Below are 24695 nucleotides of genomic sequence, written 5' to 3' on the forward strand. Positions count from 1 at the left end.
TTAGCATTCCACCAGATACCTGACTTGTGTAAGAGCGCCCGCCCACGCGCTAACTACAAGATACTCCTGCTGTATGAAGACCGACCGATCTACTTCAATACTCTAACTATCTGTAATTATAAATTGACTTGGCCGTGAGCTTCAACATCCGCTCTTGTATAAGAATTATAATTTCACAACTTATTCAAACAGGCGTGAATATACATACGCTCACTGCCACTTCGCCGGCTAAACCTTGTTAGGTGACGAAACGGTCGGTTGACAAACCACGAAACCGCACTTGGTTTCAAGGGCCCTGTGTTCAGCGTCCAGAAACGTCGTTCGCTGTGCATGCGGTCAAAGCAAAAAAATACGTGGAGGTGCGGGGTATCGATCCCCGTACCTCTCGCATGCTAAGCGAGCGCTCTACCATCTGAGCTACACCCCCGACTGGCACCGCAACGGAGAACGCCTCGCGTTGTGCATAAGCAGTCGTATCTCCACTCTGTTACGCAGTGCATCGCGATATTATTGAAACTCAATTAAGCTACTAAATTTCGTATTAGCATTTCGTAATAATGCTTAAAATGCTTAGATATACTCAAGAGAGATTGATTCTATACTCCAGCCCGCAGGGGTTGCAGTCCACTTGGGTTCCTTGATATAAATCGACTTGTCGCCTTCTCGAAAATTCTGCAAGTCAAAGAATTCAAAAATAAAAAAAAAAACAAATAAATAAATGAAACTGGCATTTTGTAAAATACTCAGATTATCAGTTACTTTCCGACTAATCCTAAATTACAATTATTGCAAGTAATTTGCGCTCTTAATTAGAAACGTTGAATGACGCATATTAAAACCGAAGGAGTCTGTTCTAGAAGGTTACGTGTTCTAAGCTGTATTCTTGGAAGGTATCAAAAAATACCTAATTACCTGGTAACGCGTAAGAAGCACATCACGTGTGTCATAGCAATTCTGCTGCTTCACGATAGCAGTACGTTAGCTTATAGAAATATTCAGCAACAGGTACCAACGTCATTCGTATTTTCTATAAATAAATACTACGTGGGAGGAGTTAAGAGAACATTTCTTTGCAAAAGAAAGAACTCTTGTGAACTAATGAACTGTATACGAGAAAAACTAAAACTATTAACCAGCAAATTTAGTGCATGGCAGTTTTCTGAGTTTTGACACGATTTTTACACTGCGTATCAACCGTGATTCTCAGTTATAAACAACCGCTTATGAAAAAGGAAAATGGTTTGTACATGCATTGTAAATAACATCTCGATACAGCTCAAAAACACTGACTCCTGATGTTTGCTATATTGCTTTTTTGGACGAGAGCCTTCCGAAACATATTCCTCAGAGTTGGTCGTTTTTGTGAATGACGCAAACGACCACCTTATTGCAAGTTCACGTGTAAAAAAAGTGCTTGTGGAACCGCCAGCAAACAACAGAAGAACGGTACCAAAATGATGTACACGGTGTAATGGAAAACCTTACTCGATCGCAGAAACTCTTTGGAGCAAAAAACCCAGTCCAACCGAAAACTTGATGAAATCAGTCGCCAAGGTTTCCATCAAGCAACTACTAGCTTCAATTTCCGCAACACCGTCACGTTGACTTCGGTAAATTCTTTTTTAAGGCGTGAGAATTCTTGGGTGAGAACCCCAATACAGACGCCACAGTGCCATCAATCTTCACTAAAATGCGTAGTGGGTGAACTTCATGGATCTAACAGGTATCATAGTGCATATTTAGATCGTTGGGAGAGGAAGCCGAGCAGCACAGAAAATATACAAAAGTCAAGCTAAATCGCCCAACTTGAGTTTTACAAAAAAATGAAGTAACTGTTATCTGTTGCAGGAAACGAAATAAGAGAAACCACGTAAAAAGTACGACTACTTAAAGGGGCCCTGAAAGGCATTTTGAGCACACTAAATGAACTAGCGCAATCGTTAGATTGGGTCGTCAACGTCCTCTGTGCCAAGTATTATTCTTTTACGCGCAGCGGAAAGCTCACACTTTTGTTGCAAAGTTTGTCGTTTTTTTCTCACCCTTCCCTTCGTGTTTTTGGACGCCGCCATCTTCACATGTCTACATCATCGATTCCCAGATGTTCGTCATGAGCTAGACATCCTGCTATTGGGCGGCTTTTTCACGCACTTCCTGCAAAGAGATGAGTTGTCTGCTCAGCGTCGGCTCGCCGGCTGATCTGCCAGCGGAGTGCTGGAGTGCTTGCGCATTTTACGACAAACGAAACAAGTGTAAAACAAACGCTTAACCGTTTGTATTGAATGCAACACGGCCATAACACGACATGGGTATTCTGTTACTTGAGTACGTTCCATAAAGGAAGCGTTGAAGCCCCGTGGCACTTCTTTCGTGCAATCGCAGAGAACGCCCTGAGCCGAATGCCCGGGTTTGACGCATACATTTTATTCAACTTCAAAACAATCCAGAGATGCGTTTCTAACGAACACAACGTCACAACATGCGTTGAAAGTCTGAACCACGATTGACAGAGGATGGGTTGCCTCATGCCCGTCGTAAATTCGGTACTCACCTCGCGCGCGCTTTGCGGGGACGAACAGCAAGTCACTTAACTATGGCGCACAAGCCGATGGCTTTTAGCCACGCACACTGCACATACCCTATGCGCGTACTTCGCTAAAGAAAGACAATCCAGACCATGGGAAGCACTATCCACCCGCAGAAGCACAACGTCGCATTTCATCGCGAAACAAAGGCGTCCACAACACACACACCATCGCCTCCTGTAATGCCAAACGCATCTCCCACTTCCCAGTGGGAGTGAGTTGTACGCCTGCAGTGCCCACATGTCGCGAAGTGGGGCCCCAAGCTGAACCGGGATCACGCAACCGTAACTGACTTCTGGAGCGGTTTGTGCGTTGTTGCCAAGGCAACCGATGTTTGAGATTGTCAAAGAAATGGCGCTCGCTCCAGCGCTAGAAAGCTCAGAGCCGCGCCGGAGCATGTTTTGCCAACGTTGCCGCTCTCCACCACGCGTCGCCCCAAGCTGAACTGGTCACATGATTGAAGCGTTTTGTACATGGGTTCTGTATCGGTTTAATATGACTTTTTCACATGCCGCCGGCAGGAATTACCACCTCCACAAAATAAGACCCGGCACCAGCGGGGCCACATCTCATACGGTGCTTTTTGGATAAACAGTGCGCGGCGCATCAAGGGAACGAGCGCACGACCCTCCCCGCGCGGCTGCGAGTTCGCCACCGATAAAAAGTCATGTGCCGCCAGCAACGTACACCGCGAAAGGGCAAGGCCAGGCCGCCGCATACATGCAGACAGATTTTTCGTTCGCTTTTCCAGCCTTGAGCGGAGTGCGGAATTCATGGTGTCAACAAAGCTTGCACGTAGCAGACGACAGTCTGAGCAGCGCAATAGCGGAAGTACGTCACCGCTGCGGAGCGCAGCATCATGGGAGGCAAGGATCGCGCGCCGTCAACAGCGGAGAGGAAGTCGAAAGGAGGAGGAAACGCGGAGCGACGATAATGCGCGGTTTTTGATTTACGATTTCTCAGCTAATACTCATTGCTTTAACAAAATTCTTGCGGGAGGAGATTGCAAATACATTGCTTTATTTGGGTACATGTACTGTCGGGAGCAAAAGTCTGGGTTCCACGCGAGCGGCGGCCGAAATGCATTGCAGCGCCACCCTGCGAAAGCTCGCCTGCTGCGAGACACCGGCTGTAGGGCCTATCTTAACTGCACGCATGTTCGTTCGATTCATTCGATAAAAGCAGTCGCGAAGCGACACGCTTCCTTAAACCAGTTTGAGACTATTGTTTTGCGGTGCAGTCGCAGATAGCAACTACTTTCGATGTGCAACGCTGATAAAGAGTGACGAAAAACTACCCGTTCAACGCATCAGTGGCCGCTTACTGCCACTCACTGAGACCGTATCGCAAATGCTACACGCCGACGGAATTGCCCAGTCGTAAATGCTAGACATGGCCGAAGCGACACCGTTCGGTCTTTCCGTGAACAAAAAGCGTATCAGACTCGTGCGAGCAAACGAACATGCGTGCAGTTAAGATAGGCCCTACAGCCGGTGTCTCGACAGCAGGCGAGCTTTCGCAGGGTGGCGCTGCAATGCATTTCGGCCGCCGCTCGCGTGGAATCCAGACTTTTGCTCCCGACAGTACATCAATGCATCGGCGGAAGGTATTTCAGGACCCCTTTAAAAAAATCAAGAAAACGTACAGGATTACCTGCATAACTAAAAACAATCAGCAAAAAATACAAACTCGAAGATACTTTATATGAATGAACAAAATTGCAAAAGTACTATACCTAACAATTCTCCGCTTGACATAAAAAGAAAGATGAATTATATAACTAAAAATCAAACTCACGAAATGACGAAGGTTAAACTACACTCCACCCGCAGATCAATAAACATAAAAGATATGAAAAAGCAAAATTCAGAGAAACTGCCTGTGTTGGCAGATTGCTTTAGCTCTTTTTAACGAAACGTAAGGTTCCACAGACGCAAAAGCAGAGTGACAATTCTTACAAAATAGCAGGCAGTCGTCGAAATTCTCTATATTCTTACTGTGATACACTTAAGCGGAACAGAAACCAGGTCTTGCTCCTTGGGAGTACCAGATTTTGTTTTGAGCGCTTCTACGTTCTTCTGGGCAGCCGTGATCGTATAGTGGTTAGTACCTTGCGTTGTGGCCGCAATAACCCAGTTTCGAATCTTGATGACGGCATGGTTTTTTATTTGCGCTCAACATCCATCACACGGTGTCCCCGAGAAAATTATATCTTGCAATGCCACTGTAGGAAACAATGACGTATCAATCAGCTAGCCTATAATGCGCTGGAAACACTGAATGAAAATTTCACCTGCATCATCACCCTTTATTTGCTTTTAAGGGCGCCTGGTGGTGTATTACATAAGGGGGGGGGGTATTACACGCACACACAAAGGCAATTGCAGACCAAGAACACCAAGCGAGATATAATTCTAAAATTTGGACTACAGTGCTATAGTATAGAAAAACTCGTTACACAACTGATAGCACAATTCAAACTGGCATGAAGGTGCAAAATATAATAAAGCAGCTGACCATGCATCTAATCCAGAGACATTACGATGACATGGTTTTCAAACGTGTTTCGAGCAAAGTTTTAAACTTGAGAGTTTTTCGCTAATCGGCTACTGCATTTGGAAGTGGTTCCAATTTTCAGTAGTTAACGGAAGAAAGGATTTGTTGAAAGCTTTAGTCGAACCATTGAAATTTCGAACCCTCAAGGAATTAAAAAGACTGCGCGAAGTTCGAATTGGCTGAAGAAAAAGGGAGATATGTAAGTAAGCAAAACTGAAATACAGTTCTAGGAACAAGTTGAGGCATGCTTTTTCGTCTAAGATCCAGGGAGCTGAGGGACAGTGATATTTTTATAGTAGTAGCACTTGTGCGGAAATTGTGCTGGGAGGTTATGAAGCTAGCCGCGCGAGTCTAAATGGCTTAAAGGGCGTCAAAAAAGTAATATTGGTGTGGATTCCACGTTGGAACAATATTTTCAAGTTTACTACAGAAGTAACTTTCTTAGGAAAGTTTACGAACTGAGGTCGTGAAGCAGAAAAGGGACCTTTTGATGCAACGAAATGTTTTAGAGGCACTCTAGAGGAACGAAGGGACATAAAAAAACGTTCCGTCGAGCCGGATTCGAACCAGCGACCTATGGATACCAGTAAGACTCTTCTACAGTCCACCGCTCTACCAACTGAGCTATCGACGGTCACGGTGGAAGGAGGGTCTTCCAAGAGCTTTTTGCGCGTCTTCGCCGACGACAGAAAAAGTAGAGCACGAATCAGCGGTAATGTACACGCGGTGTCCTTGAGACGGGCACTGACATCAGGTAGCTTGTGCCGTTGCTCGCTGCATTCCCATTCATCGCAGCTAGGAGTTTAATTGGTGGAGACTTGTTTCTCGCGTTGAGCAGTGTCTTTCTATCCCATTGTTCTCTTTTCCTACTTTACAGCAAGTTGGCATCTTTAGCGCCTGCAGCGCAAAGAAGAGAATGGTGGAAAGACTTGACAAAATATTCTGTGCCGGTAAGTCCAGTCTTTCAAGCAGAAGTTGTCTTACAAATACAAAATGGCGCAATTATCATCATTGAGCATTTTCGACAGTTTGAGCGTGACATCAGTGTTTGAGGGAGTTTTTTCTGCTCTACTCACGTAGAATAACCGCTTTTTTTCACATAACGACTATTAAAAGTGCAGGTAAGTAAAGAAAGCAGGATAACGCTTTTGGCAAAACCAAATTGATTTGCACCAATGATCCCGGGAATCTGGTGATATTAATAATTATTCAGAAAACAAATGACTGATCACGCTCATAAACCACAAGGCGATAATACAATCCACAACACAAGGACGTCGATTTTTATTTGCTGCTTTGAAGCTGTCATTCCGACGTGCAGTGACCCGCTGTTATAAATACGGCATCGGGACAGGAAACAAATTTTGCAATAAGCAATACTTTGTTTAAAGTTGAGAGTATACGTTTTCCATGTACTGCAGTTAATCCCCTGACAAACCTCGAATAACGGGAGAATAACGCAATTTTGTTTAAGCGACTGTTTACTGCATAGGTAAAATTCGAAGGCACCGCCTAAACACCTCCTTACATACGTCGGCAGGCTCATTTACGAGTGCACTCTCACACCCCCACTCACCGTTCATGAGTGAGTGGTGAGTGAACCTCGCCATTATTTTGGAGTGGAAAGTGTGAGCGCGAGTGAGTGCGAGCACCACACGCAGTAGCCCCGCTCACCGCTCACGAGTTCGAGCGCCACCCGCGGCGAGCACCACTCACCCCTCGCGTGTGCTGGAGCAACTCGCGGGGACCCCCGCTCACCACTCGCCAGTGTACTTTTTTTACTCGCGCCCTTTGCGGGGCTTGCCACGGTGAGCTCCGCCATTGCTCTTGTCCTGGCTGTTGGCTATTCGTCGTAGAAGCCGGTCGCTGTAGTGGTTGTTAATGGCAGTATTGGTTTCAGCTACGGAAATTTGTCGTTAATGAGCTCCTTCTTTGGGGCACTCTGAATTAATTCTCTGGTGGCGTGCTGATTTAGGCATATGATTTGGATGGCCTGCTGACGCGGTAATACACTAATACTGTTCCGTTACATTACTCATGGGGGGTCTGTTGAACACACTCGCGTGCGATGTGAGACGACAAGTGGTGAGCGAGAACGCGAGTGAGAGCGAGTGGTGACGGCGAATTGTGAGCGTGAGAGAGTGCGAGTGGTGACGGCGAGTGGTGAGCGTGAGCGCAAGTGAGTGCGAGTGGTTATTGTGAGTGGTGAGCGTTAGCGCGAGTGGGTGGGGGTGTTCGAGGGCGCGTAGTGAGCGTGAGGGCGAGTGAGTACGTGGCGAAAAATAGGTTTTTGGTGTGAGTGTGAGTGAGTGGCGCCCAGTTTTGCCGAGGTACGCTTCCGTACGTCCATAGCACTCTATTATCGTGGGCCGGATATTCCCAATAGTCCGCGTAGAAGAAATTCTAAAATCTAGAGAAGATTTTGATCTTGAGTTATGCCTCGGAAAAATGTATCCCGAAAAGCATCGACGCGTGTACAGAAATGAACAAACACCGGCTCGATGCTAATGTATTCCACGTGTTTTTTCCGCAACATGAAGTTTAGTTTTAAAATCGGGTGATAAGACGTTACACGCACTGTAAAAGAAACTCATGACATGAGGTGAAGTCAGAAGGTGATGTAGCAAAATGCTTGCCACAAAAGAGGGGAAGCACGCGCTCCGCGTTTTAAAGCAAAGCTTTTTACCTCTACCCCCCAAGGGTTCTTTCGCGACCGTTGGTGTCACCAGAAAACTCCAGCGAACAAATAAAGGAATGTACTGGCACCGCCGGGAATCGAACCTGGAACTAATAGACCAACAAAGCGAGATTCCGTTGTCTTACCGATTTAGCTACGAGCCCACGCGAAGACTGGGAAGAAAGGTGGTGTACTCACCAAGCACATCTACGGGTTTACCCTCTGCCTTCTCGCTGAATGCCACGTGAAAGCGTTATGCGACCACTCACGCTCATCTAGTGGCCCTGTGCGTACCTTTCTCATGGGATTAGAGTTTAAAAAATTCAAGGAAGCTCACACCAATGCATGGCATCTCACTTCTAGTACGCCAATGTGCTAGAGCCTGTGGCCTCCAGTGTTCACGTAAACACTTACAGCTCCTTGTCGTCCGCCCTCACGCCAAACCAAGGAATACATTCAAATACTCCTTGATGGCCAGGCCTTCACTCCAAGCCCCAGCATCAAGATCCTGGGCCTACATCTCGAGGCTAACACCAAGAGTGACGTCTCCTTGCAGCGCCTCAAAAACAGCATTAATCAAATCATACACATGATCAGGCGAGTTGCCACCAAGAAGCAAGGCCTAAAGGAATCCGGTACCTTTCGATTAACTGAAGCTTTTGTCCTCTCGAGAGTTACTTATGTCAACCCCCTGTCTTCTTCTCGACAAGGAAGGCATAGAGATGCTTTATATAAATTAGAAAGGCCGTCGAGCAGGCCATTCGTCTTCTCATGAGTGCGTCCACATAGAGGCTGCTAGCACGGGGCTACACAACTCGGTGGAAGACCTGATAGAAGGCCATCTTTCCAACCAGAAGGTCCGGCCATAGGTCTTCTCATGAGTGCGTCCACACAGAGGCTGCTAGCACGGGGCTACACAACACGGTAAAAGAGCTGATAGAAGGCCATCTTTCCAACCAGAAGGTCCGACTCAGAACTGCGATGGGTAACCACATGCTTCACCAGATTGGCTGGGCAGCCCAGAATGTCACTCCGCTTGATGTACTCCCAGACTCTTGGCGACTAAAACTAAAGATGCTCCTTTTGCTTAGAAAAATGAACCCCTCACATGACGAGGGTCACCGAAAAGCACTGGCTCAAGCGCTAACCACCACCCTCGGTGGGGATCATGCAGTTATCTACACAGACGCCTCCAAACATCGAGGGAAGCAATACGCCATCATCGTGGCTACCTCCAGAACCAACCTCCTTGCGTGTACCTCGCTTAGGACCCAAGAAATGGCGGCAGCAGAAGAGGCAGCCATCACCTAGGCTCTCGCTCAACCAGGGGTTCGGAGGGTAGCCATCGATTCCCAGCAAGCCTACTGGAATTACCAGTAGGGTTTGGTGTCCTAACCTGCCCTGCGCGTGTGAAAAAAACCACTCCCCAAACGGTTCCATTCAGCTCATCTGGGCATCCGCTCACGCTTCAATGGAGGGCAACAAATACGCCCACCCAACAAGCCTGCGCTTTTACCTCCCGTGCTATTGAGCTGCCCGAGCACAGTCACCAGCTTGTCACGTTCAGGGAGATAACCCAGCATTATCGCCTTCTGAGTCAGACCGTACCTTCGCCTTACCCTGCCCTTTCCAGAGAACAATAAACTACCCAGCGCCTAATACAGTCGGGGCTCCTTCCCACAACCTACGCGTCTTCACTTCATGTATCCGAATAGCTACGTCGCTGAATGTAAATATTGCTCTGAAGTAGGAACACTCCGGCCCGTAATCGGGGTGTGCGACTTTAGCCCTGAGCACCCTCCTCTCCTTCCGTCAACTACCCAATAAGAGCAATAAGAGATGCTGCTGTCTAGGCCCTCTCTACCTACCCAGCTTCAGCGGGTGTACAGAACACAGGCCGCGAGGACTGCATATGGGCCCCACAGAAGAAGGAATCACTCCCCAGGGCTGCACTCTGGGCAGTTCAGAAATCTGAACAGAAGTATTTCTTCCTCCTCCTCCTTCTCTGCCCCAAATCTCGTCGCCTCCGTCCGCGGCGCAGAGACGGAGAAGACAGATCGTCTAACACCGGGTTGGAGCTTACTTTAATTTTATAAAAAAAGTTTCCACTCTTGAGCTAAAACAATACAACTCAACCAAACACCGTTCAGGCTTCATGCATTGATTTAACCTTAACAAGAATATATCTTTGAAGTAATAAATGGTGTGGTTAAGTGCATTTCACTTCTCTCTGGTTTTGCTATTTGTAAAGCGATGTGAGGGAATTTAAGTTACGTCGCATGGGTAATTGTTATGGGTGCCGTTTACAGCTTTGCTTTCCAACCACATTCACGGGGTGGATTGGCGCGATTTTTTTAGCTTTCTCGTCTCTGGAAAAAAAATAGAACAACAGGACGAAACTATTCCTGCGACACCATTACGATGGTCCAGCAATCTTAGCCAGCGCTAGACTTCATTCGATGAACGCTGCATAACGGACACCATACACGAAGGAAATGATGATGATGTTGGTTTGTTTTCTGGCGCAAGGGCAACGAAGGCCAAAGAGCGCCAACACAATGGTTGTGTTGGTCGTTTCTGGTGTAAAATTTTAACTAAAATATAAATGTGATAAACTACTGCGGGGTGTATAGAGCCCGTTATTTAAAAAAACAAACTCTGGAGTGAGCCAGATGCTTATGACGTTAGAGTAAAGAATGAATGCTCAATCAAAGCTACCACCACTGAGGTGCTTTTCTAACATATGTGGTATGAGATGCCTTTTAAAAATCCAATTTCTCCAAGGTAAGCAAAGAGATGTTTACTTGGAATGAAGGGTTCATCGCCTAAAACAATGATGGGTGAAGTGGAATCATGTGAGTGTACAGTTACCGGAAATGCTTCCTTCTCGCTCTGTGGAAGTGCGGACATTCAATGTGAGCATGCATTACTGACAGACGATGTCCACAACTGTTGCATCGTGGCGGTGGGGCTCCATTTAAAAGATTGGAATGAGTGGCATATGTATGACCTATAAGTAGCCTGCTCATGTACACTTCTGTTGTTCTGTGATGTTTTTCTGTGCAGTAGCTGCCAATTTGGGGTTTTATAGTGTGGAGTTTGTTTTCTGTCTGTGTGTCCCAGTGTTGCTGCCAGCATTTTCGTAGTGCCTTACGAATGAGCGGTTTTATGTCAAGCTAGGATAGCTGAGGAACATCGATTTCACAGCGCAGTGCTGTTGCGGCGGCGTTTTGGTCAGCGAGCTCATTGTCAGGAATTCCGCAGTGTCCAGGCACCCAGAACACTATAATGGTCTGTTTTAAAGCATACGCTGACATGATTTCTTTAATGACCTTGTTCAATATGGAATTTCTAATTTTTTGCCTGAGCGTAATTGCATGAGGGAAACGGTGCAAGAATGAATGCACGTGTCTTCACTTTAGCATTTTGATGTTTATAATACAGGCGTATTCCTCTGTAAAGGCCGCTCGAGCTGGTTCTAAGCCCTCTGCTTAATTTTATCTTCGTACAGAACGTAAATAGAAAAGGAGTACCTACCGTAACAGAGCGCGTTTTTTCCCATCCCTGCGCTCGTTCCGTATACACTTTTTTGTACTGTCAGGACATGTTTTAGGCGACAAAAAAAAAGTGTTCTTGCCCACCCCGCTTTTGTGCACAATGGGAACACGCTGGCATTTAGTTTTTAACGCAGTGGTTCGAGTCCCAGCATCTAGATTCTTTACTTTTTCGCATTAAAAGTAGCGTTAAATAGTTCTTATATACAATTCCTTAGCTAAAACATCCGGGTGGATAGTCAATGGCAAATATTGGTGAGCTGAGTTTTGTTGCTAATGGGGCTGGGTTTCAGCGGTTGCTGAGCACACTGAAAAAATGTCAAAGGGAACTAAGCGATAGACAAACACAACGTTAGTAGACATCATTTTTACTATGTTAACTAGAAAATAGTTTTCTTATGGAGATAGTGAAACATAGCTGTCGCATAGAGCGGCGCCATTCGAGGCAATATGCGGGCGTTTGAGAAAAAATAATATTGTGGAGCAAAGCAAGCTTTTGAAAAAGAAGATGATTATGCAATCTTTGCAGTCTGTAACAAATAAATTAAATTACTTGCACGCAGTGTTACGGCTGGTGCAGGATCGCTTCGTAGAAAAATCTTGTGATCGGTGGACGGAGACCCACAGCGCAGATGTGCAGTGGTTAAACCTTACCTGAAAAAAGAGAAACACACAAGAATACGCAGGAGAGGCATACATTTTCAGTATTCTTTAATTTCATTGCTTTCACAGCAAATCAGAAGCCCTCGTACAAACAAAAAATCATTTCGCCGATCCGAATTCGAAACAGCGACCTATGGATATCAGTGCGAGAGCTTCGACAGTCCACCGCTCTACCAACTGAGCTATCGACGCTTTTTTTTCTTTATTGCCTGGTTGCGACAACACGCAACACATCACAGATCAACAGCATAAAAGATACACAACAACAACGTGGTGAGGCGGCCACACTGAGGGCTAGTGATGTCCTTTAAAATTCCTTCAATGACGTAAGCTGCTCTTTTTTGGCAGCAACACAGGGGACACTTCTTGTGATTTAATTACCTAAACAAAACGACCTGCACTTTTTCTGAAATACCGCTTTGCAGAACGGCCATCTACGTCGCTGTACACTCTTGCTGTGTGTAAGCGCCATATGCTGTGGAGGCGAACGGAGGATACCGCGAACTCATGCCGCGTGTGGGACGACGAGGAGAGCAGCATTGGCGGAAATGCATATCCAGACGGGTGACCTGGAAACGGTGTAAGCTTCGGAGCAGCTCGAACTAACGTCGGCAATTTCAGATTCATCGGACTGAAGTGCCTCTCTCCTTGTTTGATTTCATACTGCTCTGTCTCTTTTGGCATTTATTATTGCTGCGGTTGTGTGTTCCTGTTCTATTCAACTATTCATGTTTTCTTTTTATTCGCAAGCATGGGGGCATATATTTTCCCTGTACAGTGAACCCTAGTGTGAGGAGGCGCGTTTAAGAGCGAGGAGGCGGAGTAAGAAGTAAAGACAACGAAGCGCTCGTCTGGGGGGCGCAACGAAAAAAGAGCACACCGGGAAAAAGGAGGAAGATGAAGAGAAGTGGAAGCGAGGTGGCAAGATGTAGCTTTCGATGAAATTTTCCCCAGGAATGCTAAACTGCTCCCGTCGAATCTCTTATCTTGCATTTTGCAGGGTCACCTTACAGGTTTTCCTGGTCACGTCATTATCGCCACTGATGCCTCCGTCCGTAATGAGAAGGCAGGCGTAGGTATTGTTTCTCCCTGTTTAGACTGGTCCTTTTCCCTCCGACGACCTGATTTCACTAGCTCTTTTCATGCAGAATACTTGGCAATTATCTTAGCCCTTTGAAAGTTAGATTCTACTAAACAACATGTAATAGTAATCACTGACTCTCTCTCAGTTTGCACTGCCCTTTCGTCCCCAAATAGCTCTCCTCTACGTAGAGCCCTTAATTATTTATTGCCTACATCAATACGACAGCGGCGTTTTGTGTGGGTGCCTGGACACGCTGGCATCTGAATTAACGAATCGGCCGATACGTTGGCGGGACTTGCACTGGACGGCCCAGTGGTGGAAATCTTGCAGCACATACAGTTCCTCACCTCGGCACGTTTTCGCAGATTACGCCTCCTAAAAAGCATGGCTGAAACTGCGTGCGTAGGTTCAGAGTTCGAGCACCTCCGGTTCTCCTGGAAGTGTCGGATTAGCCAATCACACGAATGCGAAGTTAGCCTAACTCACTCTCGCTGTGGCGTACCAAATTTAAATTATTTGCACCGCTGCGATCTGGCCCCTTCACCCCTTTGTGCATTTTGCAATGAATTATTTCACCATAGAACATTTTCTCCTCTTCTGCCGACGGTTCACCTCCATACGAAAAAAAAAGATCTGGAAAACCCTTTTAATCAATTGGCCCACCCAATCAATGTTCCTCTAATATTATCATTCGGGGCGAAAGTACTGGGTTTTTGCCGCGGGGATCTTTGCCGCGCTGTACATTCATTCATCTTTGAATCACGCCGCCTACCGTGCTAGCCGCTAATTCAAGATGGCGGGCACCTCTTAAAAACATGTCTGCGCCTGTATCCTCTGCCTTCCCGCTCACTGTCTCTCCTTCTCTACCGAATCTTCTTTCTTTATTTTTTTACGTACTTTCCACGATTGTCCTTCGGCCTATCCTTTCCTTATTCATTTGTGTTGATTTTGTAGTTGGTGAGCTCTATCTGCTACCGCACCTCATTTTCTGGCAGTTTAGTTATTATCTTTTTATTCCGGTTTATACTCACCTTTTTCCTATATTTATTCACTTTACTTCTTTTTAATCCAAATTCCAGTTTTTCCTCTTCTCTCAGTCAGCGCCCATTTCCTGGCCAATCCCCCTTAGTGGGTACGAGCCATTTTTTTTGGTACCAACCAACCAACCAAGTTGCAGGCAGAAAGAACGCGGTAATCGGTGAGTTCTCGGCTGGTCGCGATCATCCAGGAGACCTCAAGGCCGAGCCACGTTCTCCTTCTGGCCTGTCCTATCCTTTCCTGTCCTGTCCTGTCCTATCTTCTGGGAGCACGAAGTAGCGTCTTCAAGCCACTTGGGTGTCTCAAGAAACGACTGGAGTTACCGGCCGGGCGCCAACGCCCAGGGTACCTCCGCTTTGAGCCAAACCTCCTCCATGATCTTCCAGACTTGCAAAGCCCGAGCGTCCGCAACGTAGAGCTCTTCGGTGACCAACGAGCGCACGGGTAACAGCGCCGCGTCATCTCTTGAAAAGACAGCGCCAACGGCAAGCACACCGCTCCAGAACTCCGAAGCCACCGACTCCCACACGTGAGCGAGAACTATTTTGCGTGGGTTTTTACATAGGACATTTAGTCTATTGATTAGATTGCTGTGTTTGCGTAATTTATGTACTTGTTTATGTACTTGTCTCGACAATACAGTCCGTGCCTGACGTCACCTGCTGCGCTTTCTCTCCGCTAATTTGCAACAACCTCCTCATAATAAAACATCCCGCATAACACCTAGCTTGAACGAAATCTCCTGATTCGGGTTCTTGTGATTGGGAGTTTGTCAAGGTATTTACTGCAGTACATGGAAAGTATATTTTCTCCTCTTTGAATAAAGTACTGTTTATAGCGAAGTAGCCTGTCCCGATGCCGTAGTTATAATCACGTTAACTGCACGTCCGAATGAGAGCTTCAGCAGCAATAAATGAAGCCCACGTCCTTGTGATGCGGATTGTATTATCGCCTTGTAGGTTGTGGGCGTGATCAGACATTTGCTTGTCGAATAATTATAATTATCACCAGATGCCCGGGATAATTGGTGCAAATCAATTTGGTTTTGTCGATAACGTTATCCAGCTTTATTTACTTACCTGTACTTTTAATGCTCGTTATGTGAAAAAGCGGTTATTCCATGTGAGGTGATTGATTGTAGGGTTTAACGCACCGACGCAACGCAGGCGATGAGGAGCGCCTTAGTTTAGGCCTCCGGATTAATTTTGGCCACCTGGGGATTTTTAACGTGCGCCGAAATCTCACACACACGGGTGTTTTTATTTTCACCTCCATCAGAAAAGCGGCCGCCGAGGCCGGGAATCGAACCCGCGACCTCGTGCTCAGCAGCTCAACGCCTCAGCCACTGAGCTACCGCGGCGGGTTATTCTATGTGAGTAAAGCAGAAAAAAATTCCCTGAAACAGTGATGTCACGCTCACTTTCGTAAATGTTTAATGATGATAATTGCGCTGTTTTGTATTTGTAAGACAGCTCCCACTTGAAAGACTGGACTTACCGGCACGGAATATTTTGTCACGTCATTCCACTATTCGCGTCTTTGCGCTGCAGGCATTAAAGTTATCTAGTTGCTGTAAAGCAGGTAAAGAAAACAATAGGCTAGAAAACCACTGCTCAACGCAAGGAACAAGCTCCCACCAATTGAAACTCCTGGCTGCGATGCATGGCAATGCAGCGAGCAACGGCACAAGCTACCTGATGTCAGTGCCCGCCTCAAGGGCACCACGTGTACATTGCCGCTGATTCGTGCTCTACTTTCTCCATCGTAGGCGAAGACGCCCAAAAAGCTCTAGGAAAAACTTTCCTCCGTGCCCGTCGATAGCTCAGTTGGTAGAGCGGTGGACTGTAGAAGAGTCTTACTGGTATCCATAGGTCGCTGGTTCGAATCCGGCTCGACGGAGCGTTTTTTTTTTTTTCGTGTCCCTTCGTTCCTCTAAAATGACTCTAAAACATTTCGTTGTATCAAAAGGTCCATTTTGTGCTCCACGACCTCGGTTCGTAGACTTTCCAAAGAAAGTTACTTCTATTAGGCGGGTTAGCGTACGTTGGTTAAAAATGCTTGATGAGGTCTCCAGATAGGCAACGCGTATTCAATTTCGATACGACTTAAAGGTTTGTAGGTGAGTAGTTTTAAATGCGGGGGTGCACGACGTAGGTGTTGTTTTAAGAAGCTGAGTGATCTGTTTGCCGATGATATTACCTTAGTAATATGCACTCTCTACGTGAAACCGTTGCTTAGATTGAATTCCACGTTGACGCTTTCCACCCGGTCGTTATTAAGCTGAGAGGAAATGATGACAGGGCTTCGTCGACGGTGCAAAGAGAGCAATTTTCATTTATTCAGGTTTAGTGTCATGGGCCACCGTCTGCACCATTCAAGCACACGGGTAATGTGTCCTTGCAATAGGACTTGAGCATATGTTTTGTCATCTAACGGTGTATTAGGCAATCGTCCGAAAACAAAAATACTGCTATATACATGCACAAGTAAATTGTTGATGTATATTAAGAATAATGAGGGGCGAAAACCAGATCTTTGCAGGGGGCCTGATGTTACTGCTCGAGGGTAAAGTAATGGCCACTAAAAACTTAGAAAACGATTTGTTAGGATTTCTCCGACCGAAGTTAACGTTTTTGGGTCTACGTTTAATTTTGAAAGTTTTAACATCAGGCGGTTATCGGGTATTTTGTGGAATGCTCTTCCAAATCATGAAAAATGGCTTTGGTCAGTACATTATTGCCTTGGTTAGTATGCATGTCATAAACAAATGTTTCTGAAAAATGTTTTCGAAATTAATAAAGAACTTATTAAAGGTAAATTTCTCGTAAATGAAGTGATCTTTCAAGGCAGGCTTGTTAAGGAAATGGGCTGATAATTGAGCGGACATGATTTGTCGCCTGATTTCAAGACTGGCGTGACCTTTCCTGTTTTCCAGTTGATAGATAATTTCCCTGTTGATATTTAGAGACAGAACAGTGAGAAATAAATGGCACGTATCTGTTGGTCATTTTTCAGACGCGTCAAGTTAATATCGTCTGATCCAGCTGAAAAAGACAGTTTCGGTTTGTCGATTGAGGATAATATTCCGAAAGTGATGAAATGAACGCTAGGCATTACAGAACCAATACTGGACGGCAAAATCGGAAGGGAACTGTTAGATTCTTTGGTGTATACGGAAGCGCCAGCCACGTTGAATAATTCAGCGCACTCGCAGTAGCTAACGTCTTCGCCGTAACGATTACTCAAAAGAATACCCTGTATTTCCTTAGGGGCAATCACCCCCAGAAACTTCCCATGGTTATTCACTAAAATGTTTGTAAGATCAGCATAAAAAAGTTTCTCTTTGCAGTAAGTGGTTTCACCTTCTTTGTACAGGTGCCGTCAGAAGTAATAGTAACACGGGAGCTGTGGCCGAACCGCCTAGGAGCACCGTGTTGCTGCACCGGAGGCAAACGAAAGGACGACAGCACGCATGCGCGCCTGCCGACGCAGATAGCCCACGTATACATCTCAAACCAGTTCTTTTAACCTCGCTTCAAGCATTCTTTGTAGTATACTGGTCACGGCGATGGATCTGATAGCAGATACACATCTGACGGCGTCTTTGGCACACTTCCAGCGCACGCGAGTTCCCGGAGAGGCAGAGCTCTCACCGGGATCTGCAATAATTTTTTGTCAACATTTTTTGGTGTGTATATGCAGGTTTATATGTATATGCAGGTGTATTGTGTATATATACAGGTGTATATGTTTATATGCATATGCAGGTGGGTATATTCAGGTGTATATGCAGGTGCCATCGCCTGGACCAGTATGCTGCAAAGAATGATCGAATACAGGTTAAAAGTGTTTTGAGAGGTTTAGGTTGGCTATCCCTGTCTGCGGTCGCGCATGCGTGTTCTTGTCCATTCGTTTGCCGCCAGTGCAGCTACACGGTGCTCCTATGTGATTCGGCCAAAGCTCCCGAGTTCCAATTACTTCTGACGGCACCTGTACCTATCCCATGAGCTGGCGGTTGCTGCATCTTTACCCGCGCGAGAAAGACGGTTTTTTCAGAACATTGTAATACTGTGGTTTTTAGTGATTAGCACGGAGGCTAGCACTAGGAATAAATATTTTAACTCCGTATTTTTTGTTCTAAACTTAACTAATTCTCGTCCAGTCATTCTTCACCCACGTGTCGATTGGTGTTGTGTTGTTTGTCGACTTCGTTTGCTGCCTGCTCAAGTGACATCACTCAAACAGCATCGTGGGTATTTGCTGGCTTTCTTTTAGTTGCATGAATGAGCGCATTTAACATCCAGTTTAAATCAAATTACGAGAAACATCAAAGAAGATTATTCTGGGTGTATCGGCTACGACGAGCAAATCAAGCAGTGCCGCTATCCACTGGTGATAGCCATTGCTTTGGCAGTGCTTCCAGGAACGAAGAAAATAGAGAAAGCGTTTACCGGCAGCGTTGCACGGTATTCCCCAATCCCGATGTTATCGCCGTAAAAGTACGCCTCCCGGTGGCTGCAGTTAATAAAACTTTTGAATAGTTCAGCTTTCGAAAATACCCTCCTTCTTTCGGGCCAAGCGGTGACAATGACCCTGAAACGGTAGTTGTCAAATTAACAATCTTTCGAGAGGGAAAGAGAATAAACTTCATTTTCCTCGTTCGCTGTCATTGTGGCCACTCTGGACCAGTGAAAGCTGTCCTCCATCCAGGACTCTCTGGGTGTTGCCGGCCGCCTTGCCCTATTCATAGCAGAAGCTGGGAGCAGAAGTCGGAGGTGGTCAGCATCGCCGCCCACTATGAAGGGGTAAGGTTAATTGGGATTGGAAGGAAGGTCTGCAGTGTTCGGGCATGCCCATACTGTGTGGTACGGTATTCTTGATGTAAAGCAGAAGGCGCATTTAGGTGAGCGTTCGAGGGGAGATTTTGCTTTCCGAAGCGTATTGTGAGGGGAGGTGTCAGTTTGGAGCTGACGAAGTATGCTTGACTCTTTCACCGTTGGCGAGTAGTATTGTGAGCGAGGAAACTGTTGGCGGGCTAGTCTGTAGTTAGAGAGTATGTAATGGATCGTAAGTGAAAATAAAAAAAATCGTGCCGTGACCAGGATTCGAACCTGGGTTATTGCGGCCACAACGCAAGGTACTAACCACTATACGATCACGGCTGCCCAAAAAGACGGGGGAGAGCACGGAATAGAATCGGGTGCGCCCAAGGAGCCAGGACTGGTTTTTGTTTCGCTTAGGGGTATCTCAGCAAGAAAGTAGAGAAATTCGACGATTCCCTACTACTTTGTAAAAATTGTTACTCTGTCTCTGCTTTTCAGGAACCTTACATTTTGTTAAGTAATTAGAGGAATTCACCAACACATACAGCTTCTCTACGATGGCTTTTCCATTGTGTTTTAGATGCGACTGCATCTCATTCACTCGCCTTGTCCCTCCATACGGCGTTGTTGTTGTCCGTCCACACCCCTCCCCCATTCTCCTCGCCGCGCGAGCTGCGCTCTCCGCCGCTCACCCCCTCTCCTCTCCGATAGCGAACACTCTCTCGCGAGGGGCATTGGATTGGATTCGATTGGGTTGGCTTGGCTTGACTTGGCTTGACTTGGATTAGATTGGATTGGACTGGATTGGATTTGGATTAAAGTGGATTGTGTTGGATTGTGTTGCGTCATAGCCGCGCCACGTTGCGTCATAGCCGCGGTCGTTCCAGCACCGGCCAAAGAAATAAAGAATACATCATACGTGTTCCTCACACGTTTCGCGCAATTAGAGAATCAACCCAACGGAAACACCAAGTGAACCCCCAAGATGCGTCGCATCTCCACAGGGTTCCCCTCGCGGGAAGGTGGGGTAATTTTTAGTTGAACCTTTGCGATTTCGTATTCGCTTTTTGATATCGTTGTTTTTCTGTTAACCACTTGACGCTTATGTAGTACGTTCGCGATTTTTTTTCATTCATTCCATTTATTATGCCGCCCATTTATTATGGGATTGTGAAGTGCGATCACACGAAGCTTCAACCAGGACCGACCTTCCGCCGTGGTTACAAGACGCCATACGCAGTTACGACAAGGACATTCAGCTCTCAGCCGTCCAGCAGGTCCTAACGGCTCTCGAACGGCAGCACCGGAGAGAAAGCTGCGGGCCGACGCCCTCCCTTCGGGGACAAGGGTGTGCACCCCCGCAGTGAGTAACGAAAGTGTTGCTTAGTAGAATGCCACCAGGATCGACGAGTGGCTACGTCCGGGCGTAGTGGAGACACTACGCCTGTTGCCGGCGATCATTAAAGTCTCTTTCACTTCACTTCATTCATTCCAAGTTTTTTTTATAATTTGTATTTATGGGGTTTTTAATAATTCACATACACCTTCGCGATTTGTTTACTCAATCTATATTAGTATTCTCATTTTTAACGTTGCTTCTCTTTTTAGTTTCCGGCAAAGAACAATGGCTAATACATTTTGCTATAAAACTCAAAGTGGCAGATCTAGCTTAATTTGTGTATATTTTTTGTGCGGCTTGGTTTTCCTTTACAATAATCTCAATATACACGATGATGCCATTCGACGCATCACGTTCACCCACTACGTATTTTTGTGCGGACTGAAGGCACTTCACCGTTGTCGTTGGGGTTCTTAATGCCTTAAAAAGCAATTTTTCGGAGTCAACGTTGTGATGTTTCGGAACTGCAGGCTAGCGGGTGCTTGATAGAAACCGTCACGGCCGCTTTCCTCGAGTTTCCGGTTCTACAGGGTTTTGGGATGCAAAGTGTTTCTTCCGGGGTGTAAGGTTATCCATTATGTCGTCTTAATTATTTTGGTACTGTTCTTCTGGTGTTTGCTGACGCGGAAAGCACTACTTTTTTTTTACACGGGAACTTGCAATAAGCTCGTTCGCGTAATTCACAAAAACAACAAACTGTTAGGAATATTTTCCGCGGGGGATCTCGTCCGAAGACGCAATGCAGCAAAGACCAGGAGTAACGCTTTTAAAGCTATATTAGGATGTTATTTACCACGCATGTACAAACCATCTTCCTTTTTGATAAGCAGACATCCCTAGCAGATGAATACGGTTGACACGGTTGACCCCATGCCAGGCAAAATGCCAGTTGTGCACACAACCAGGCACCCTGTACCACGTGGTATGGGAGTGCCACCAATCCCCAACCTTTACTTCTAACTCTAACACTACCTCTGAGCAGTGGGTGGAGCGGCTTACCAGCTCCAACTTCTCGGACCAGCGACGATTGGGGGAGAGGGTACGGAGGGCCAGCTGGCCTAAGGAATCCCAGACTAAGGAAGCCTCCCAGCGAGCGGGTGCCCTAATGCCAGCACATTGACACAGACCAATACAGGTTATTCATCATAGTCATTTCTAAAGCCACTGCGAGAAGGCCGTGCTGGGCGCCTGGAGCCTAGAGAGTTTTTTCTTAATATTTTTTTCCTGAACTAGATCGGCCCAAGCTCAATGTTAAACAGCCCTGCTTTTAAAATAGGAAAAACTTAAAATGAGCTCCCGAACTCGCAAACATTCATTTAGGCTCCACCCTACGGTCATAACTAAAAAGAAGAATAAAAAAGCAAAGGCATAGCAGTTTGATTGTACTAACGAAGCGTAAGGTTCATGAAACACAGAGGCAGAGTAACAATTCTTACAACAAAGCAGGGAACCAGCACAATTCCTCTACCCTTTTACCACGATCCCATTTCGCGAAAAAACAAGTACCAGTTCTGTCTCCTTGGGAACACCCGATTCGATTCTGACAGCTGCAGTGTACTTTGGGGCAGCCGCGATCGTACAGTTGTTAGTACCTTGCGTTGTGGCCGCAATAACCAAGGTTAGAATCCTGGTCACGGCACGTTTCTTTATTTAAACTAAAGATCCATCACATGCTCTCTTACTACACACTAACCTGCCAACAGTTTCCTGCAGCAGGATGGAGAGTTGGGCGAGTTGGTATTGCGACATGGTTCTCGAAACAGCGCGCTAAAACAGGACCACAAACAGGTCCTGTTTGGTTCTTTTCTTTGTGGCCATGATTCAACGTTCTGTTTCCAAAGCCATAACAGTTTCCTCCCCAAGTTAAGCAACTCACCAACGCTGAAGGATCCACACGTACTTCGCCAGCTCCAAACTTACCCCTTCCATCACAACAAGCTCCGACACAAAATATTTTCCCCCAAATACTCACCTGAATCCGCCTTCTGCCACACTTCAGGAACACTATTCCACATAGTGTTCCTGACGTGGGGCAGAAGGCATGGCTGAACACTCCAGACGTCCCTTCCAGTCCCAAGCTTTCACACTGGGTGGGTACGCATACCAGCTGCTAACCCTGCTCCCAGCTTCAACTAAGAGAATACATGGATGACCGGCTACAGCTGAAGTATTCTGGCCTGAGGACACCCTTAACTGATCCAGAGTGACCACAATCAGGAGGAGGGAAGATTAAGTTTATTCTAACTCTCTCCTCTCTCTCTCTCTCTCTCTCTCTCTCTCTCTCTCTCTCTCTCTCTCTCTCTCTCTCTCTCTCTCTCTCTCTCTCTCTCTCTCTCTCTCTCTCTCTCTCTTGCTAAATATCCTTAAGTGTTATCACTACCGGCTGCAAGCCTTTCCCTGCTTCAGCCGTAGGGAAAAGGATGTTTTCGAAAGCTGCACTATATAAAAGCTTCCTACGTTCCGCCATTGATTGATTGTGGGGTTTAAGGCTCCGAAGCTCTACAGACGATGCGGCGCGCCGTAGTGCAGGACTGCAGATCAAATTTGACCACCTGGGAATCTTTAACGTGCGCCGAAATATCGAACACACGGTTGCTTTTGCCCTTCGCCTCCATCAGAAAAGCGTCCGCTGCGGCCGGTAATCAACCCTCGTCTACATTCAGTCATCATCAGGGATGCTCCTACAACGGCAACATTAGGAGCACCGTGCCAAGTTTCCGATAAACGCTTTCACTTTTTCCATCGTTCCTGGAAGTGTTGCCAAAGGAATAGTTATCGCCGGCACGAAGGGGTGCTGAGATATTTCTCGTCGGAGCATATACACCTCGAAGTTCCTGCGTTCATTTTTCTTGTAATTTTAGTTAAACTGATGGTAGTAGTAGTAGTGGAAAACGTTTATTAGAGCAAAAGGAAAAGGGAAGAGGGTGGTGGTGAAGCGTCCCTAGTCCAGGAAACCTCTTGACCAGGCTTACTCGATGGCCCGAGAAGCCAAGGACCTCTGGCGGGACGCATCCGGGTTGGTCAGCTCAGTCTCCCACTGCTCCGGGATGGAAAAGGGGTGGGTTAGGGGAGTGGGGACAGGTGTATACGAGGTGGAATGTGGTGAGCGGGGTGTCGCAGTGTTCGAATGCTTTTATTGCTGCAACTCAAAGAAAGGTGCCCGACTGCCGCTACATAGCTCGAATAACCTCACTGGAGCACGCAAACAACACCAAGATTAGAAAAGAAAGAAAAGGCTTTTGAACAAATTTCCTAGATACCTCATGCACGTAGGGCCGTAATACTTGCTGAGGTCTTTAGCGACCCCCACATTTGAGTACTAGATGTGGTATTTCACTGTTTGCTGTGAGCATTTCGAAGTTAAAATAATGTTTATTGAAAGAGCTGGAGGGTCGTTTTAAATATATTTAGCATGCTCAATGGAAACATGAATGTACGATCACCAAGTATCAAGAACTGGGATCGCCCTCACAGACAGACATTTGCCGTGGTCGAGGATTTCCTTCAAGCGTTCCGACAGCACTGCGGGAGTCCCCATTGTCCCTCTAAAGGAGAATACACCTATTGTCGCTTCTTTAGCCTACCTCCGAGGAATGTCAGTTAAACGCGCTCAATTGGTGGATTGGCTGGGTGCTTTGTAGCATACAAAGCGACAGGACAGCTTATTAACATCTTTACACCACAAAAGGCCGGGGTTTTTAATGTGTTGCCCGTGCGCGATACAAGCGATCCTTTTTTGCGAACAGTTTGCCAGGTGCGGCTGTCTCAAGCACTGCCGGAATTTGTCGTATCCAGTTTGCACATACAGGGAAGGCTTTCAGGATATTTTAAAGAAGTTGTCATGTCACTCAGGTTTCTGTCAACTCGTTTTTCGATGGAATATTTGAGTACAGTGTCACGTAGAAAATTATATAAAGATGTTTGCGACAGTCTGTTCCCGATACCACGATATAGAGAACTGTACAAAGAAGGCCCAGGGCAGGATGTACTTAAAAGAGTTAAGCGTATGGCTGTAAAACCGGGGGTGAAGTCATTTTTTTTTTTTCAAACTTCATTCGGGGACACTTACTGTGCAAACATTGTTAAAAGAAAAGGGGTTAGATACACCATGGGGTAATGACTGTACAATTTGTAAACAACCGGATAACATAGACCACGTTTTTATACACTGCTGGATGACGGTTCACTTTTGGGATGTTACGCAGCGAACTTTACACAAAGACTTCCCACTTACCCCGCATGGTATACGGTATTTACCCACAGAGAATAACGAAGGAGTCCCCTACGATTTAATAATGCTCCTGGGCCTTCACAGCATA

General features: G+C 46.3%; 4 non-coding genes across 4 annotated transcripts; 1 reads left to right on the plus strand and 3 right to left on the minus strand.

The window, feature by feature from the left end:
• Positions 1-354: 354 nt before the first annotated feature.
• On the minus strand, positions 355-427 carry Trnaa-agc (transfer RNA alanine (anticodon AGC)). The gene has a single exon. It is a non-coding gene; the product is annotated as a tRNA-Ala (tRNA).
• Positions 428-5684: 5257 nt separating this feature from the next.
• Positions 5685-5772, minus strand: Trnay-gua (transfer RNA tyrosine (anticodon GUA)). The gene is given in 2 exon segments: positions 5685-5720; positions 5736-5772. It is a non-coding gene; the product is annotated as a tRNA-Tyr (tRNA).
• Positions 5773-15965: 10193 nt separating this feature from the next.
• Positions 15966-16053, plus strand: Trnay-gua (transfer RNA tyrosine (anticodon GUA)). The gene is given in 2 exon segments: positions 15966-16002; positions 16018-16053. It is a non-coding gene; the product is annotated as a tRNA-Tyr (tRNA).
• Positions 16054-19244: 3191 nt separating this feature from the next.
• On the minus strand, positions 19245-19316 carry Trnah-gug (transfer RNA histidin (anticodon GUG)). Its single transcript has one exon. It is a non-coding gene; the product is annotated as a tRNA-His (tRNA).
• Between the last annotated feature and the right edge of the window lie 5379 nt (positions 19317-24695).

The sequence above is a fragment of the Haemaphysalis longicornis genome, unplaced genomic scaffold, assembly GCF_048455015.1.
Source record: "Haemaphysalis longicornis isolate Haplotype H1 unplaced genomic scaffold, Haemaphysalis longicornis Haplotype H1 scaffold_78, whole genome shotgun sequence".
NCBI classification, from domain to species: domain Eukaryota; kingdom Metazoa; phylum Arthropoda; class Arachnida; order Ixodida; family Ixodidae; genus Haemaphysalis; species Haemaphysalis longicornis.